The following is a 16,975-nucleotide window of genomic DNA, read 5'->3' as shown; positions in this document are numbered from 1 at the left end:
CAGGTACATCATCTAGGGAGACAGAATGAACTTTAGTGACAAGCAGCTAGTCACACTGAGGAACAGAGTAGAAAGCAGACAGTAAGTAGCAGTGAGAAATGTGAGAAAAGGAGAGAGTGAGTGAGAGAGAGGATGCAGAGAAAGAAGGTAGATATCAGCCAAGTTTGGCATTAGAGGCCATGTTAAACATTTTTGGTTTTATCTTAACAGCAATGAAAATCCCTTAAAGTATTTTTAAATAGTATTCTTTACATAATTATTCAATCATACAAAAAGAATTCTTTGAATGTTTACAAATTGTAAATCTCCTGAATATTTGTTAATTCATCATTCTTTAACCAATGAAGAACTAAAATCTTCATAAAATTTTAATTTATTTGAAAATGGTTGAAATCATTTTTCTTTTTTCTCAAACAGTATGAGCCTGGGTGGGTTTCTTGCAAACACGCCTATTTTTACCCCAAGGGCATAAGACTGATTTTCTCTTCAATCAATTTTTTTCCTAGAGAAAAATCTGTACACAAATAAGAACATTCCACTTTAAATTAATGTCATGCTGTTCGTCTTCAATATGTCCTCACTAATAAATGAAAGGAAGTCACTAAAGTGTGGCACTATGCTTACTGAATCTTAATTACAAAGTTCATCCTTTGTCATGTGTTCATTGACACAACCTTAAAGCATTTACAGCCATTTCTCTGTATTCTTTTCTCTGAACTTAGAGTCAACCAGCAGTTCTATGTTGGTTCTGTTCCTTTGTTCCTCAGGGATTCATGAATGATAAACACAGCTAGATTATCAGCAAAAGTTTATTATGGAAACAATCTCTATCACTTTTCTTGAAAACTTTTTTGGATATATGCTAATTCTGATATTCAATTCTTTGAAATGATGTTTTAGCTCAGCCTTTATTTTTGGAACACTCATCAAACCAGCCATATTCTGCTTTTTTCTCACCTTTCTTTGAGCTTTTCTGAAGTTTTCATATATCATAGGATACTATTCTTTTTCAAAATCAGAATTGATGGTTTTTTAATAAAGGCTCATTTTTGTCCTCTCCCTCTCTTTCTCCTTTGCTCTCTTTCTTTTACAGTGTAGTTTTCCCACATCAGAATTCATATTTCAGGGCCAGGTGTGGTGGCTCATGTCTGTAATCTCCACACTTTGTTTTGTTTTGTTTGAGAGGTCTCACTCTGTTTCCCCAGTTGGAGTGCAGTGGTCCTATCTTGGCTCACTGCAACCTCTGCCTCCTGGGTTCAAGTGATTCTCCTGCCTCAGCCCCCTGAGTAGCTGGGATTATAGGCAGGCACCACCACATCTGGCTAATTTTTGTATTTTTAGTAGAGATGGGGTTTCACCATGTTGGCCAGGCTGGTCTCAAACTCCTGACCTCAAGTGCAGCCCACCTCGGCTTCCCAACGTGCTGGGATTACAGTTGTGAGCCACCACGCCCCACAATCTCTACACTTTGAGAGGCCAAGGTGGGGGGATCACTTGAGCCCAGGAGTTCGAGACCAGCCTGGCCAACATTACGACACCCCATCTCTACAAAAAAATAGAAAAATTAGCTGAGTGTGGTGGTGCACACCTGTAATCCCAGGTACTCAAGAAGCTGAAGCATGGAGAATCACTTGAACCAGGGAAGCAGAGGTTGCAGTGACCTGAGATGGCACCTGTGTAAAAAAAATTCATATTCCAACCTCCAGGCTCAGCAATACTCAAATTAAGGTCTGGGCTGTTGCTTGCCACTCTCAAAAGTTTAAACTTTGTGCTTCTTGGTAAGTCTTGTCACTGAACTCACATACTTTACCCCTTTTTATTGTCTGGTGGTTCTTTACTTTTTATATCTTCCTCCTATTCTCCTGTTGCTTTATGGCAACTTCACTTGCCTTGTGTTCTGTGTCTCCTAAACAGATTTAATCCAGGCCTTACATCAATGACAGACAACGCAATGTCACATGGCATCTTGTCTGATGAGTCTATATTCCAGGACTTTTTGATGACTATTTTCTACAAAACACTGTATCTTTGTCATTTTTATTGTTTCAGATAACTGACTTACATAGCTGCTGAGAACCAATAAAACAGAATCACCTTTATCCCAAGTTGTGTCAAGTTTAAACTTGCATAGTTGAGTATCACATTCAAAATCTCGATCTCTCAGATGGCAATATCTTTGCTGTCATCATCATCATCATTGCCACCACCTCCACGAAATGTGGACAGTTGGTGTTCCCTCTATTTTCCTCCCATCCATGTTAACAAGTGCAACTGTTTGGGCTAAAGCTATCATTATAGTCTCTAGATCCATATTTAAGGGCTCTACCATAATTTTGCTGTTTTGAATTTGATGGTCTTTGAGACATTATTTATAAAGGATACAGTACTGAAATTGAGAATGACTACCCCTTGAGAATGACTATACCTTGAGAAATATTTTCATTCATTTCTTCTGTCATCTATCAGTTATTAAGCCTCTTCATCTAAACTCGTCTGCTTTGTTATTTCCCTATGAGACATAATATTTAGCTTTTTTTCCCCTTACATTACTGCCTATATATATTTGTACAGCTAGTATTTCTTGTCAGTTTTCATTGATGGAATTATCATCAAAGTCATCCTGAACTTCCGAAGTTCAGAAATTTGCTGAGTGTCTGAACCCCGGATTGCCACAAATACACATTTTGAGATGGTTGCTGCTGAAAAGGAATTTGCTTTTCACTTTCTGGCATAGTGTTAGTATCTACCTTCTCAGTCCATTCCTGCAGTTTCCTTTGCCAGTTTAATTTTTCTCCTAGTTATAGTACCCAAAATGAAGAAACGACTGACTTAGCCACAGAAATGTTATTTGCAACTCACTGTGTACCTGAAAGAACTTCGGCCTCACTTCTTTTGTTCATTATAGTTCTTACTGTGGGAAATACAACGCTGGAACACCTGAAACCTGACCCTCTGCTTCAGCGATTTCTTCCCTAGGACACTCATTTATGGTAGTTGTTTACTATCTTTCCTAGTCGCCTGACCCTGGAGTGAATAAGCTATTATCTCTTTTCACAGACTTACCCCTCAGGTGAGTCTCTGAAGCACAGAAACAGGAACAAGTTGACTCTGTGTCAGAGGTTTCTTCATCAACAAACAGTTTAATCAACCATCAACCTTGGTAACAACAAACTCCCTTTTCTGCTTTTTTTTTTTTTTTTTTTTTTTTTTTTTTTTGGTCCAAGGAGTAAGATTTACTACTGTATGGCCTGCACTTCAGAGGTACCTAGGTCTTCAAATTCCCAGTTTTTCTGCTTTCAATTAATGTATATTCCTATTTATGATGATTCAGCATGAATTTAGCTGCCATGTGTGGACTGCCCTGATGACCGATGGCTACTATATCTAGGCTTCCGGTTTCCTGGAGCGTCACTACCTCTGAATTAAGGTATTTGAAGAGTTTGATAATTTTATTTATTTATTTATTTATTTGAGAAAGAGTCTCACTCTGTGGCCCAGGCTGGAGTGCAGTGGTGCAAACATGGCTCACTCCAGCCTCGACCTTCTCAAGTGATCTTCCCACACCAGCCTCCCAAGTAGCTGGGACCACAGACATGCACCACCATGCTAGGCCAATTTTTGTATTTTTTGTAGAGACAAGGTTTTACCATGTTGCCCAGGCTGGTCTCAAACTCATGAACTCAAGTGATCTGCCTGCTTCAGCCTCCCAAAGTTCTGGGATTATAGGCATGAGCCACCATGCCTGGCTAGTTTGACATTTTAAAGCTGTCCCCTTGGCTTCAGGAGAGAACTGCAAGGAGGCAAGAATTGATACAAAGCGATCAGTTAGGGGACTTCCACATCAAATAAATGATGGCACCTTGGAAGAAAGTGTTTCAAATGGGGAAGGAGAAATGTGGACAGATTTTAAAAATATTAAGAAAGTAAAACCCAATGGGTCAGTGGAATAATGAACAGAATGTGGGATGAAGAGAAGAGGGAGGTGTCAAGAATGACTCCTAGGGTTCTCTGACTTAGATTACAGAAGGGAGTGTCATTAACAGAGAAAAAAAATATTGGAAAGACACCAGGTTCTGCAAATTGAGAATGAACAGCAAAGCATAAGACTGTGAGTTTGTTCTCGTTGTTCACCCCCCACTTATAAGTGAGAACATGCTGTGTTTGGTTTTCTGTTCCGTGTCAGTTTGCTGAGGCCAACAGAGCTGAATGATGAGAATACATGGACACGCTGTGGGGAAACAACTCACACTGGGGCCTATGGGGGGTGCTGGGGAGAGAGAGCATCAGGAAGAATAGCTAATGGATGCTGGGCTTAATACCAATGTGATGGGCTGATCTGTGCAGCATGTTTACCCATGTAACAAACCTGCACATCCTGCATATGTACCCCAGAACTTAATAAAAGGTGGGGGAAAAAAAGATTGAGTTTGAGTTTTAGGCAGTTAGAGGGAACTTTTAAGGATATGAATGAAAAAGCTGACATCTGAATAAATGCTCTTCACCCCATTTGATGACCAGGTTTGTTGGTCTGCTCAGGCTGCCATAACAAAATACCATAGACTGGACAGCTTAAAAAAACAGACATTAGTTTTCCTCACAGCTCTGGAGTCCAGAAGTTCATAATCAAGGTTTGATGGCAAATTTGGTGTGTGATAAAGGCTCCCTTTCTGGCTTGTAGACAGTCGCTTTCACGTGTCCTCACATGGCCTTTCTCTGTGTGGAGAGAGAGAGAGAGAGAGAGAGAGAGAGAGAGAGAGCTTTCTGGTGTCACTTCTTATAACAACACTAATCCTATCAGATCATGATCTCACTCTTAAAATCTCATTTAACCTTAATTCCTTAAAGGCTCTATCTGGAAATACAGCCACACTAGGGTATAAGGGCTTTAACATATGAATTTGGGGGAGACACAAAATTTAGTCCATAACACCAGGTCAGGAACTTGGTAAATTGTCTTCATATAGATGCTGATTAAAGCAAGGAGCACTGATAAGACTGCCGTGGGAGAGTACAAAACAAGGGGAAGAAGACAACCAGGCACTGAATCTTGCCCATTCTGAGTTAATGAATGAGTATGGAAGAATCATCCTGTAAAGGAGGTGAAAAGGGAGTTGTATAACACGTATAATGAAAACCATAGGCTGAAATCAAAGAAAGAGAATGTTAGATGCTCACGAAAGGCCAAGAAAGATTATAACCAAAAAAAAAAAAAAAAAAAAAAATCCATTTTGTATTTTGTGACACAGAAATGGCCTTAGCTAGAGATATTTCACAAAAGAGCTCAACATTTTTTCTCCCATATGAGTGAGAACTTGTGGTATTTATTTATCTTTCTCTGCCTGGTTTATTTCACTTGACATAATGTCCTCCAGGCTCATCTGTGTTGCTATGAATGACAGGATTTCATTATTTTTTATGGCCATTGTGTATATATGCCACATTTTCTTTATCCATTCATCTGCTGATAAACTCAGGTTGATTCCAGGTCTTGGCTATGTAAATAGGGCTGCAATAAGCATGGGGCTGCAGCTGTCTCTTTGACACACTGATTTTCTTTCCTTTGGTCAAACACCTAATAGTTGGATTGCTGGATCATAGGGTAGTTCTATTTCTAGTTTTTTGAGGAACCTCCATACCGATTTCCATATGGCTATACTAATTTATATTCCCATCAACAGTGTATAAGGGTTCCCTTTTCTCCATATCATCACCAGTATTTGTTATTTTTTGTCTTTTTTAATAGCCATTCTAACTCTGGTGAGATGATATCTCATTGTGAGAAGGATAGTGGATAGGGGAGGATAATGAGAAGTTGGGTAATGAATACAAAGTTACAGATGGATAGGAGGAATAAGTTCTAGTGTTCTACAGCACTGTAGGATGACTATAGTTAACAATAATGTATAGAATCTTTCCAAATAGCTAGACAAGAAGATGTTGAAGTTCCCAATACAATGAAATAATATTTGAGATGACAATGTAATAATTACCCTGATTTAATTATTGCTAATTATATACATGTATCAAAATATCATTTTGTACCCCATGAATATGTACAATTATTATATGTAAATTTTAAAAAATTTTTTAAAGAAAAAAATGGAAAATAGTGCTGCATGGTAGACTAAAGCAGGTTGAGAAGACAGTGAGGAAAAGAAGAAGTCTGCCTATGTAAGAGACAAGAGGTACAGGGGCAGACTTTGAGGGTTATATAAGATTTTTTTTTTAACGGAGGAAGCTTAAATATGTGTTGAAGATTATGGAATAGGCAGGGCACAGAGGATTTTTTAGGGCAGCAAAACCATTGTGTATGATATAATAACAGTGGATATCTGTCATTATACATTTGACAAATCCCATAAAGCGTACATCATCAAGAGTGAACCCCATGTAAACCATGAACTCTAGGTTATAATGATGTGTCAGGTTCATTGATTATAACAAAAACCACTCTGGGGAAGAATGCTGATATGGAATGAGGCTGTGAATGTGTGAGGTTGAGAGATATATGGGAACTCTCTGTATGTACATTTTTGCTCAATTTTGCTATGAACCTAAAACTGCTCTAAAAAATAAAATACAGAAAAAAAGATGAAAATTATTCACTTCAGATAGAGACAGAGAGGAGGGGGAGAGAGAGATTAAATATACCTGAGAAAGCGGGTATGCTAAAGGCAGAAAATCTCAGCGTCTTTCCCCACTCCACTCCCAGAATGCTGGAATCAGGATCTTACCCTCAAGCATGAAATTGGAACACAATTTGCTAGAGACTGTAATTAGCTTAAAGTGGAAATACCTGAAGACAATGACATGGCGGTTCCTCAATGTAAGACTCTCCCAAATCATCCTACAGTAAAATTCTATGTTGCGATCCCAACCTATACATTTAGAACATTAAATCTGATGTTTTCATTCTTCTAAATCATGAGCAGAAATACCAGATATTGAGGAAGACTTCTGAAATGAAAGCTAGAGACAAAACTAACAAACAGGAAAAAACTTCCTGCAGCTTGAAGGAAAAAAATCACGAAGAGGAAAAAAACAAACAGACTCTAAACTATCTACCATTAGACAGAAAAATTAGAGAAGATATTACATTCATGGAGTATGATTTAAAGCATAATAACATAAAGGAAAAACACAACAGCAGATATGTGAGATAAAGTTGAAGAAATCTCTCAGAAGTAGAACAAGAAGTTAAAGAGATGAAAAATAGGTGGAATTTAAAAAAGAGTATAGTGCAGGATGTTTCACATTTGGATCAAAAAGATCTCTAAGGAAAGAACAGAAACTTATTAATGATATAGCTGAAGCAAAATTTCCAGAATTGAAGAACATAAGTTTTTGAATTATAACACCTCATAGAATGCCCCACTCACCACACAAAACAAAAAAGGAAAATAAGGCCATGCCAATGCACATCATTGTAAACTTTCAGAACACAGAGGACAAAGAAAAGATTCTACAAATTTCAGAAAGATATTAAAACATAAATAATTTTTTAAGATAAAAATTTAATTATTTTAAGATAAAAAAGTATTTATCTTTTACTAAAAGTGAAATCAGTGACCTACATGAACAAGATTTGAAATGACTTTATAAACAGCAACACAATAAACAATCAACACTGGAGAAATGCCTTCAAAATCCTGAAGGATAATGGTTTGACAATCATATTTCTACATCCCTCCAAATGATCATTAAAGTACGAGACTGAGTAAAAACAACTTCAGACATGAGGGGTCTCAAAACTTTTACTTCCCATGAATCCTTTATCAAGAAACAACCAAAAAATATCTAAGATAGTGCTTCAAGACAGGAAAGAAATCAGAGTTCTGGGGAAGATGGGAAGGAAGGTCCTAAGATGCCAGCCCTACATCCAGCAGAAAAAGCAATCATTCTAGTTGAAACATTATGACAAAAAGAGACAGAAAGAGAGAGAGATATCATGTCACCATCATACTCTCCTTTTAACGTAAGGATAGAATGTTCAGGTAACGATGACCAAGAATCTTTTGGTACTTGAATTCTTCTCAACATATGCTATAAAATTTCTACTCTCCCACTATGTTCTGTCACTGTGGACCAGATAAAGATGTTCATTTTTCCCCACCTTGGTATTGACTTAGCCCTGAGAGCTTCAGGTATGACACCAGGAGTTCAAAAGCAGAAAACAGAATGCCCCATGCTCTCTGATCACATTTTTTTCATAGACATAGAACCTAGTCCACACTCTAGCCCTGCTGGATACCCTAACTGTGGTGAGCCCTGTTTTTCTCATACATTACTCATGATCTCTCTGTTAACTTTCCAAAGAGACGTTGCTGTAGTTCTCAAGGAAGCTAAAGGCATGAGACTATGAGCCTCAAACCCTGTTCAACCATCTTTTGCTTGGAAGTTTTTTCTAACAGTGGAAGATTGCTCCTTCTTTATACAGGTTCATACTTGCTACTCAGTTTTCAAAACTAAAAGGCAAGGAAATAACTTATACAAAGTCAGGATATTGATCATCTCAGAAGAGGGTAGAGTGGAAACACAATTGAGGAAGAGAATTGGTGTTTCTTAACCTCAGTAGGGGGACATAAGGGTGGGTTCATTTTGTTTTAATTCTTCATTCTTCATTATTATTTAAATTCTCTATATAAGCTCTTCAGTTCCAGTTACATATTTGCCAACTAACAAGAACAAAATGAAGAAATGGAGGAAACACCATGAGTAAAATGGAAGGATGGGAAGGAGGAAAAGTGAGGAGAGATGCCACAAGCAGCCAATTATTGTTGAGTGTTACAAAACGGATGGATTTTAGGATCTAAATTAGATAGAGAAGAAAGTAAATTAAAAATAGTGTCAATGAGCTGGGAAAGAAGAGTGATCAATGGACTACCAGTCTCACTCACGTGGGAGTATGGTCACAGTGATAGCCCTGGACAAACAAGCTGGAAAAACAGAGACTTGTTGCCTAATTCGTCGTTTAAGAAATTGGGGACATAGCAAGTATTGTTTTGATATCAGTGGCTGGTTTTCTTTTCTCTTTTTAACTGACATACAAAAATTATACATATATATTTGTGGGGTACAATGTGATGTTTTGATATACATTGCGGAATGACTACATCAAATGTATTAATATATCCAGCATCTCACACACTCAGCATGGTGATGGGAACATTTAAAATTCCACTCTCCAGATCTCAAAAACATATTCCTCCTGTCTCAGTGAAACTTCATACCCTTTGTTCAACATCTTTTTATCCATCCTTACACCCTATGCCCTGGTAACTACCATTCTACTCCCTACTTCTATGAATTTAACATTTGTAGATTCCACATATAGGTGAAATCATACAGTATTTATCCTTCTGTGCCTGGCTTATTTTACTTAGCAAATGTCCTCCAGGTTCATCCATGTCAAGATTTCCTCTTTTTTAAGGCTGTATAGTATTTTGTTATGTCTAACTTACTATATCAACCAGTTTTAAACATGGATAATGTACTAAGGCCAAGTTAGTATGACAGTCATAAGCCATATAAAAAAATTGGAGAAAAAAATGTTTGTAGAATTTACATGTGATCTTGAATTTGATATTTTATTAGAACAGCTTTTCTATCACACATCAGTTAGTTAAGTTTTCTATGTCTGTGACCTCTTCCTCCCTCTCTCTCTGTATATGTATATCGATATATGGATATATATATGGATATATGGATAAAGATATATGGATATATAAACACAGCAGAATTACTGCAATTCTGAAAAACTGAAAATCACAAAGAAGAAAACAGCTTAATATTAGCCTGTACCAGGATAACCATACTCACAGCTACACATTTTCATCACAGATATATATCTTACTCTCACATATGATATATATACATGTCATATATGTCATATAAGGTGATGTGATACATGTGATTTTGTATGTGATATATATCATAAATTATACACATTTATGTCATATATCATGTCATATCACACATACTATATATGTCATATAAATAGAGATAAATATAGATATAATCAGCGCTGAAAATGTGTAGTCGTTAGTACAGATATCCTGGTACAGTCTTATATGAGGCTGCCTTCTTTTCAGTTCTCAGAACTGCAATAACTGAAAAAGCAATCTATTGCCTCCTGTACAATTTATTACCAACTCTTTATACTTCTCACTAACTCTGCTTATTTCAAATGAAGCAGAAAAAACTTTTCAAAATAAATACTAGGAAATAAATATAGACTACTTGATTTTCCATTTTTCTCCCAAAATATGCCCTGTTGATTTACCTTTGTAAGACTACTTGAAAGTTTGATAGAATCAATGATCAAATGGGGTTCTGTTTCTAAAATATTTATGTCATTTGCAGTGAAGTCACTGTAAAATGTTAGTCCTTTCAGCCACGACAAATTAATCAGTGCTCGACCAATTCCATATTTTAATGGAAACCAAAAACTGTTTTGGCTGCCTCTGGTACTGGCAATTCTACAGGCAACAAAATGTCTTCTGAGGTCAGTGCAGAATGCTACATCAGCATTTCAATAAATAGTGCTTTAAGCTAGCAATGCCAATTACAATGATGTAAAGATCCTATGGTTCTTTGGCAAGAGAAAAAACATTTATTTGCCAAATTTTACTTTACAGTATTATATCTTTCCTCTTACAATTTTATCTGTCCATAATAGTCTTTATTCTCTTTCTTAAATGTTCAGGCATAATTGCTCTAACTCCTTCAGAACTGGTCTCCTCCTGCATTCACAGCTGATAATGCTGTGTAGTTTCTTTTTTTTTTTTCTTTTTCTTTTGAGACGGAGTCTCACTCTGTCGCCCGGGCTGGAGTGCGGTGGCTGGATCTCAGCTCACTGCAAGCTCCGCTTCCCAGGTTTACGCCATTCTCCTGCCTCAGCCTCCCGAGTAGCTGGGACTACAGGCGCCCGCCATCTCGCCTGGCTAGTTTTTTGTATTTTTTTAGTAGAGACGGGGTTTCACCGGGTTAGCCAGGATGGTCTCGATCTCCTGACCTCGTGATCCGCCCGTCTCAGCCTCCCAAAGTGCTGGGATTACAGGCTTGAGCCACCGTGCCCGGCCTAATGCTGTGTAGTTTCTATACCATATAGACAATCCATAAAGAGCTTGGGCTTGAAAACTGCTATATCAAACATGAAAATAAATATCAACTTATTGAAATGCATACAGTGTACCTAATGAGAAATTAAATATATCCTGCAATATGTTTCAATTTCTTCAATGTTTGAAAACCTATTTAGGCACAGGTTAGAGAAAAATAAATATCTTTGTGGGGATCTAAAACATTTACCCCCTTAGCTTAAACATATCAGCCCTCAGAGTAGTTAGTCTGAAACTCATGTTAACAAAATCAAAAGTGACAAACTCAATTCACATATTTCAGAAAGTATCTTTCCAAATATTGGCCAGAGATATCTCCCTCATTCTGGACAGTGGCAGCAAAAATGTGTGATACAAGGGACAACTAAACCTTAGCTAAACAGGAAAGACGTGTCAGTACTAATCAAAAGATGCCAATATGCTTGAGTAGTAGAAGCACATGGGAACCCAATCTGTTTTAAACCTAGTATATCCTTGCTAGCAAACCTTTTTCTAGCTATGGCAAAAATACCTAACAAAAAGTAACTTATTTCCTAATCAATTAATACTTTTCTTCTAACAAAGTACAGACTTATACTTTTAACAAAGGAACTATCAAAATATTTTGTTATTTAACAAAAGAAGACACCAGGCTATAAAATGTTGCTTTATGGAGTTGAAAGGTACTAGCCTAGAAGTCAGAATCTCTGGGTTAGAACCAGGCTTTCCAATAACAAGCTGTAGCCAGTTGCATTTAACCTGTATAGATCTTAGCTTCCTCATCAGTAAAATAACGACATTGGAAAAAGTTAATGTTTGGACAAACTGAGGCAAGATGGCGCAGTTCCGGGTTCTTCACCGTCAACTTTCCCGTGCCCGGGAAAGACACGGGTCGACTGCGCAGGCGCAACCCGACCTCCGACGGGGAAGAACCGGAACCCGCCTAGCCACGCCTACCGCCCCGCCCCCGACCCGCCTATGTCCCGCCCACTGCCCTCCCACTCCCGGCCCGGGACATAAAAGCCGCTCCCGGCAGGCTCGCGGCGCGAACTTCCTCAGCCCCTCCTCGTGCGCGGGACCCAGGAACCTCGTCGGAGAACGCCGGAGTGAACTTCCTTGGCCCCTCCTCGTGCGTGGGACCCAGGAATCTCGTCCGAGAACGCGGGAGCGAACTTCCTCGGCCCCTCCTCCTGCGTGGGACCCAGGAACCTCGCCGGAGAACACCGGAGCGAACTTCCTCGGCCCCTCCTCGTGCGCGGGACCCAGGAACCTCGCCCCAGAACGCCGGAGCGACTTCGTTGGCCTCCACCGCCGGAGACCGGTGAACCTCGCCCCTCCCTCACATTGGTTTGTAAATAAAGTTTTTTTTTTGCCTTGCCTACTTGCCTTTTCTGTGGCATTTGCTCTGGGGGTCGCATTAAAGCAAATCAGTTAATGCCTAAGATTTGTTCATAGCACCCTATAAAATTAATCACTACTTAAAAAAAAATCAAATGTATGCCCTGCTGTTTAAATCACTATCCTAATGTGAGTAAATGAAGAGTAGCCTTTAGTATACACAAATACCAAGACTTCTCCTGATCTGTTTAGTAATAAACTTCTCCTGGTAAATCTTCCTTTATTCTTGGGAGCAATTTAAACACTGAAAAATAGAATCCTTCCTGCAAAACAAACTTCTCAAGAGGCGGATAATGACACAACAGCTAAGCTGACTTTTTTCCTACCTTTAAAATCATACTCAATTCTTTATCAAATGCCCTATCATATGTTTTTCCTTTTCATGTGCACAATTTTTTTTCCTGACCTCTCTTTTCCATTAACAATTACTTTCATTAAAAATAAGAAAAACTTACATAAAAACAAGATTCTTTTTCAGGTTCCAATAGTTTGGGGCCAAATGATTTATTTTCTTCATCAACAGCAAACTTTTTATCATCCTATCAGTCTCCCTAGAGCATTAAATATTTAAGAAGTAGTTAACGGGAAGTCTTTACTAAATCACTAAACTCACTAAATTAGAAAAGCCAGAGGAGCCAAACATTTCTTGAAATTCCTGCCAAATGTACAGTTTGCAAAGCCATGCTAAAAGCATTTTGTTTGGCACTTTCATTTAAGTTCTAAACTACTCTTTTGTTACACTCTAAAAATGTAGCGGCCGGGCGCAGTGGCTCAAGCCTGTAATCCCAGCACTTTGGGAGGCCGAGATGGGCGGATCACGAGGTCTGGAGATCGAGACCATCCTGGCTAACACAGTGAAACCCCGTCTCTACTAAAAAATACAAAAAACTAGCCAGGCGTGGTGGCGGGCGCCTGTAGTCCCAGCTACTCGGGAGGCTGAGGCAGGAGAATGGCGTAAACCTGGGAGGCGGAGCTTGCAGTGAGCTGAGATCCGGCCACTGCACACCAGCCTGGGCGGCAGAGCGAGACTCCATCTCAAAAAAAAAAAAAAAAAAAAAAAAAAAAATGTAGCATGACAGTCGTCAGTTTCAAATAACTTGACATTGCCTCCTTAACACGTCTTTACTAAGAGCATCAGCAAATGAGATAGGAACACAAATATGAAACCCTGGCCGGGCGCGGTGGCTCAAGCCTGTAATCCCAGCACTTTGGGAGGCCAAGACGGGCGGATCACGAGGTCAGGAGATCAAGACCATCCTGGTTAATACAGTGAAACCCGTCTCTACTAAAAACTACAAAAAACTAGCCAGGCGACGAGGCGGGTGCCTGTAGTCCCAGCTACTTGGGAGGCTGAGGCAGGAGAATGGCGTAAACCCAGGATGCGGGGCTTGCAGTGAGCTGAGATCCAGCCACTGCACTCCAGCCTGGGCGGCAGAGCCAGACTCCGTCTCAAAAAGAAAAAAAAAAAAAAGAAACCCTATAAGCCCAGAATGTGTCACATATAAATGTCCAACATCTATGGGGAAAAAAAAAAAAAAAAAAAAAAAGACAAAGCTGTACCTAACCTTTAGTCAAACCTTAATTTAAAAGTAAAACTTGGAACCAACCCAAATGTCCATCAATGATAGACTGGATAAAGAAAATGTGGCACATATACACCATAGAATACTATGCAGCCATTAAAAAGGATGAGTTCATGTCCTTTGCAGGGACATGGACGAAGCTGGAAACCATCATGCTCAGCAAACTAACACGGGAACAGAAAACCCAACACCACCACGTTCTCACTCATAAGTGGGAGTTGAACAATGAGAACACATGGACACAGGGAGGGGAACATCACACACTGAGTCCTGTCAGGGGTTGGGGGACTAGGGAAGGGATAGCATTAGGAGAAATACCTAATGTAGATGATGGGTTGATGAGTGCAGCAAACCACCATGGCACGTGTATACCTATGTAACAAACCTACATGTTCTGCACATGTACCCCAGAACTTAAAGTATAATAATATAAAAAACAAGTTACTTAAGCTCACAGATACTGTTTTAACTGAGGGCCACTAGTAATCATTAGTAAATGAATATATTTTTACTCCAATTTTCCTTTTCTTACCTTCATAACATGTTCCTACTCCAATAAGTCTACAGTTCTTCTCAGATAACCTAATAGGCACCACAAAGTCAACATGACCCAACCTACACATTCGGATCTCAACACCCCTTCTCAATCATGATCTTTATGTAAGTCTGTCCCCTCCCAGTTTTCTCCTTCACACTAGCACTAACATCTCAGGTGTTCAAACCTGGGAGTCATCACTGGTTCTATTCTCTCCTTACTCCACACATCTAACTTATTTTCAAGTCTTGTCATTCCTACCCTTCAAATGTATCTTATGTTTATCTATGTCACTCATCTGCACTGCTACTACCTGCGTCCAATCTGCTGTTGCTACTGCCCTGCACTATAGCCACAGCCCTTTAAATGGGATCCCGGTATCTACTCTGTCCCTTCCAAGCTACAGCACAGCAGTTAGAGTAAGATTTGTCAAATAGAAATGCCTTTCTTGCTTAAACGTGTTCAAGGACTTTATAATGCAATTCAAAATAATACCCAACTCTTCCCTAAGCCTAAAAGGCCATATAAATCCAAACACCTGATGCCCTTCAAGGATCTCATTTGACTTCTTATCTGCTATGCCTCAGCCTCCCTTTCTTCCAGTTTTTAAACACAGCCACCTGTCACACCTTGAGGAAAATATCCCTCTGTGGAGTGTTTCCTAAGGATCCCATGAAGCATGTTTCACACCCCTTTTTCTCATACTCTTACTCCTTTGATCTCCACCACATACTCTTCATTGCCTTCACGGCAATTATCACCATCTGCAATTATGTCATTGTTTGCTTGCATAACTCCCTTAACTGACTTTCTCTATTAGTAACTGACTTTCTACTCCTTTAGGCTGTGAGCTCCAGGAAAGCAGAAACCCTGCCTCCATGGTATCACCTGTGCTTAGCTCAGTGCTGATGACTAGGAGAAGCTCAACAAACACAGGCAGATGTACAAATTACATTGGTGTTGTGTGCTGAATTACATTTCCCAAAAATTCATGTGTTGAAGTTCCAACCCCGAGGACCTCATAATGTAGCCGTATTTGAAGAAAAGGTCTTTAATGAGATGATTATATTAAAATGAGGCTGTTAGTGTTGGTCCTAACCCAATCTGACTGGTGTTCTTATAAAAGGAGGAAATTTAGACAGCAGGGATGAGAGCACACAGAGCAAAGGCCATGTGAGGACACAGTGAGGAGGCAGCCATCTGCCAGCCAAGAGGAGAGGCCTCAGAAGAAACCAAATCTCACTTGACCTCAGACTTACCAGCCTCCAGAACTGTGAGAAGATAAATTTCTGTTGTTTAAACCACTCAGTCTCTGGTATTTTGTTATGATAACCCTAGCAAACTAATATAATCGAAATTAAAATGTAATAGAAAAACAGATCCCATTACTTTCCTAAGTAGTATTGTTACACATCTGAGTCATGTTTGATCTTGAATTCATAATTATAAAACAGTGTAGAGCGAATTCCAGATCTGTTTTATTATACAGTTAATCTGGTAGAGACAGATACATTCTAAAATTTCCCCATGAGTTTGGCAAACTTCTAAAAAGTTTATCAATTGATTTATCAAACATCTATTTTGATCGCCATAAGTCACAATTTTGGCTAATATCCTACTTCAGTAACACATTCACAGTAGCCTACCTCATTCAACTGGTGATAGAATTACTTAAATGTATCACCATCAGCCATTATTGAAGCTGAAGTTTACACACTATTTATATTGAATACACTGTACAAGAATAATGTAGGAAATAAAAATTCTTTCCCAAACAGAAAATAGTAATCTTGTGGTGTTTTGTAATTGTGTTCATTTCAATTTACAAATTTAAAATGATTAATCAATACTAAAGTGTTCTTTAGTATCATCTGAAAATCATTGTAAACCAAAATTCTATTCTTTTTTCAAAAATTTGAAGCTCTCAACATTAAAACAAATCTGTAACCAATAATATTCAATGGGACTAAAGTGGCTGGAGAGTAGGTTGCATTTCTGCCCCCTAGAAGGATGAATGTCAGAGACTTGCATATGGTTTTTGTTTTACTAACAACTGTAAATGCAAAATAGATCCAAAAAAAGATTTTCAGCATATAGTGTTATCAATATGTTTGGGCAGTTCCAGTGCTTACAATTACTCCGCAATTGAAAACATTATTCAGTTACCTGGCATGCCACTCATTTTGAAGTTCAAAGATCATAAACAAATTTTGAAAATCTTGCCAATTTTTTTGCCGATAGGGTTTAATGGGTTTCAGAATTTTTGTTTCTCTTTTTTTCCTTTGCTGCTACATATTTTCAGCTGTATTATTTCCCAGTATTAAATGCAATGATTTTCTAAATTCATGGATATAAAAACT

The sequence above is a fragment of the Rhinopithecus roxellana genome, chromosome 13, assembly GCF_007565055.1.
Source record: "Rhinopithecus roxellana isolate Shanxi Qingling chromosome 13, ASM756505v1, whole genome shotgun sequence".
Lineage (NCBI taxonomy): Eukaryota > Metazoa > Chordata > Mammalia > Primates > Cercopithecidae > Rhinopithecus > Rhinopithecus roxellana.
The sequence above is the reverse complement of the archived record's forward strand: the minus strand, read 5'-3'. Positions refer to the sequence as shown.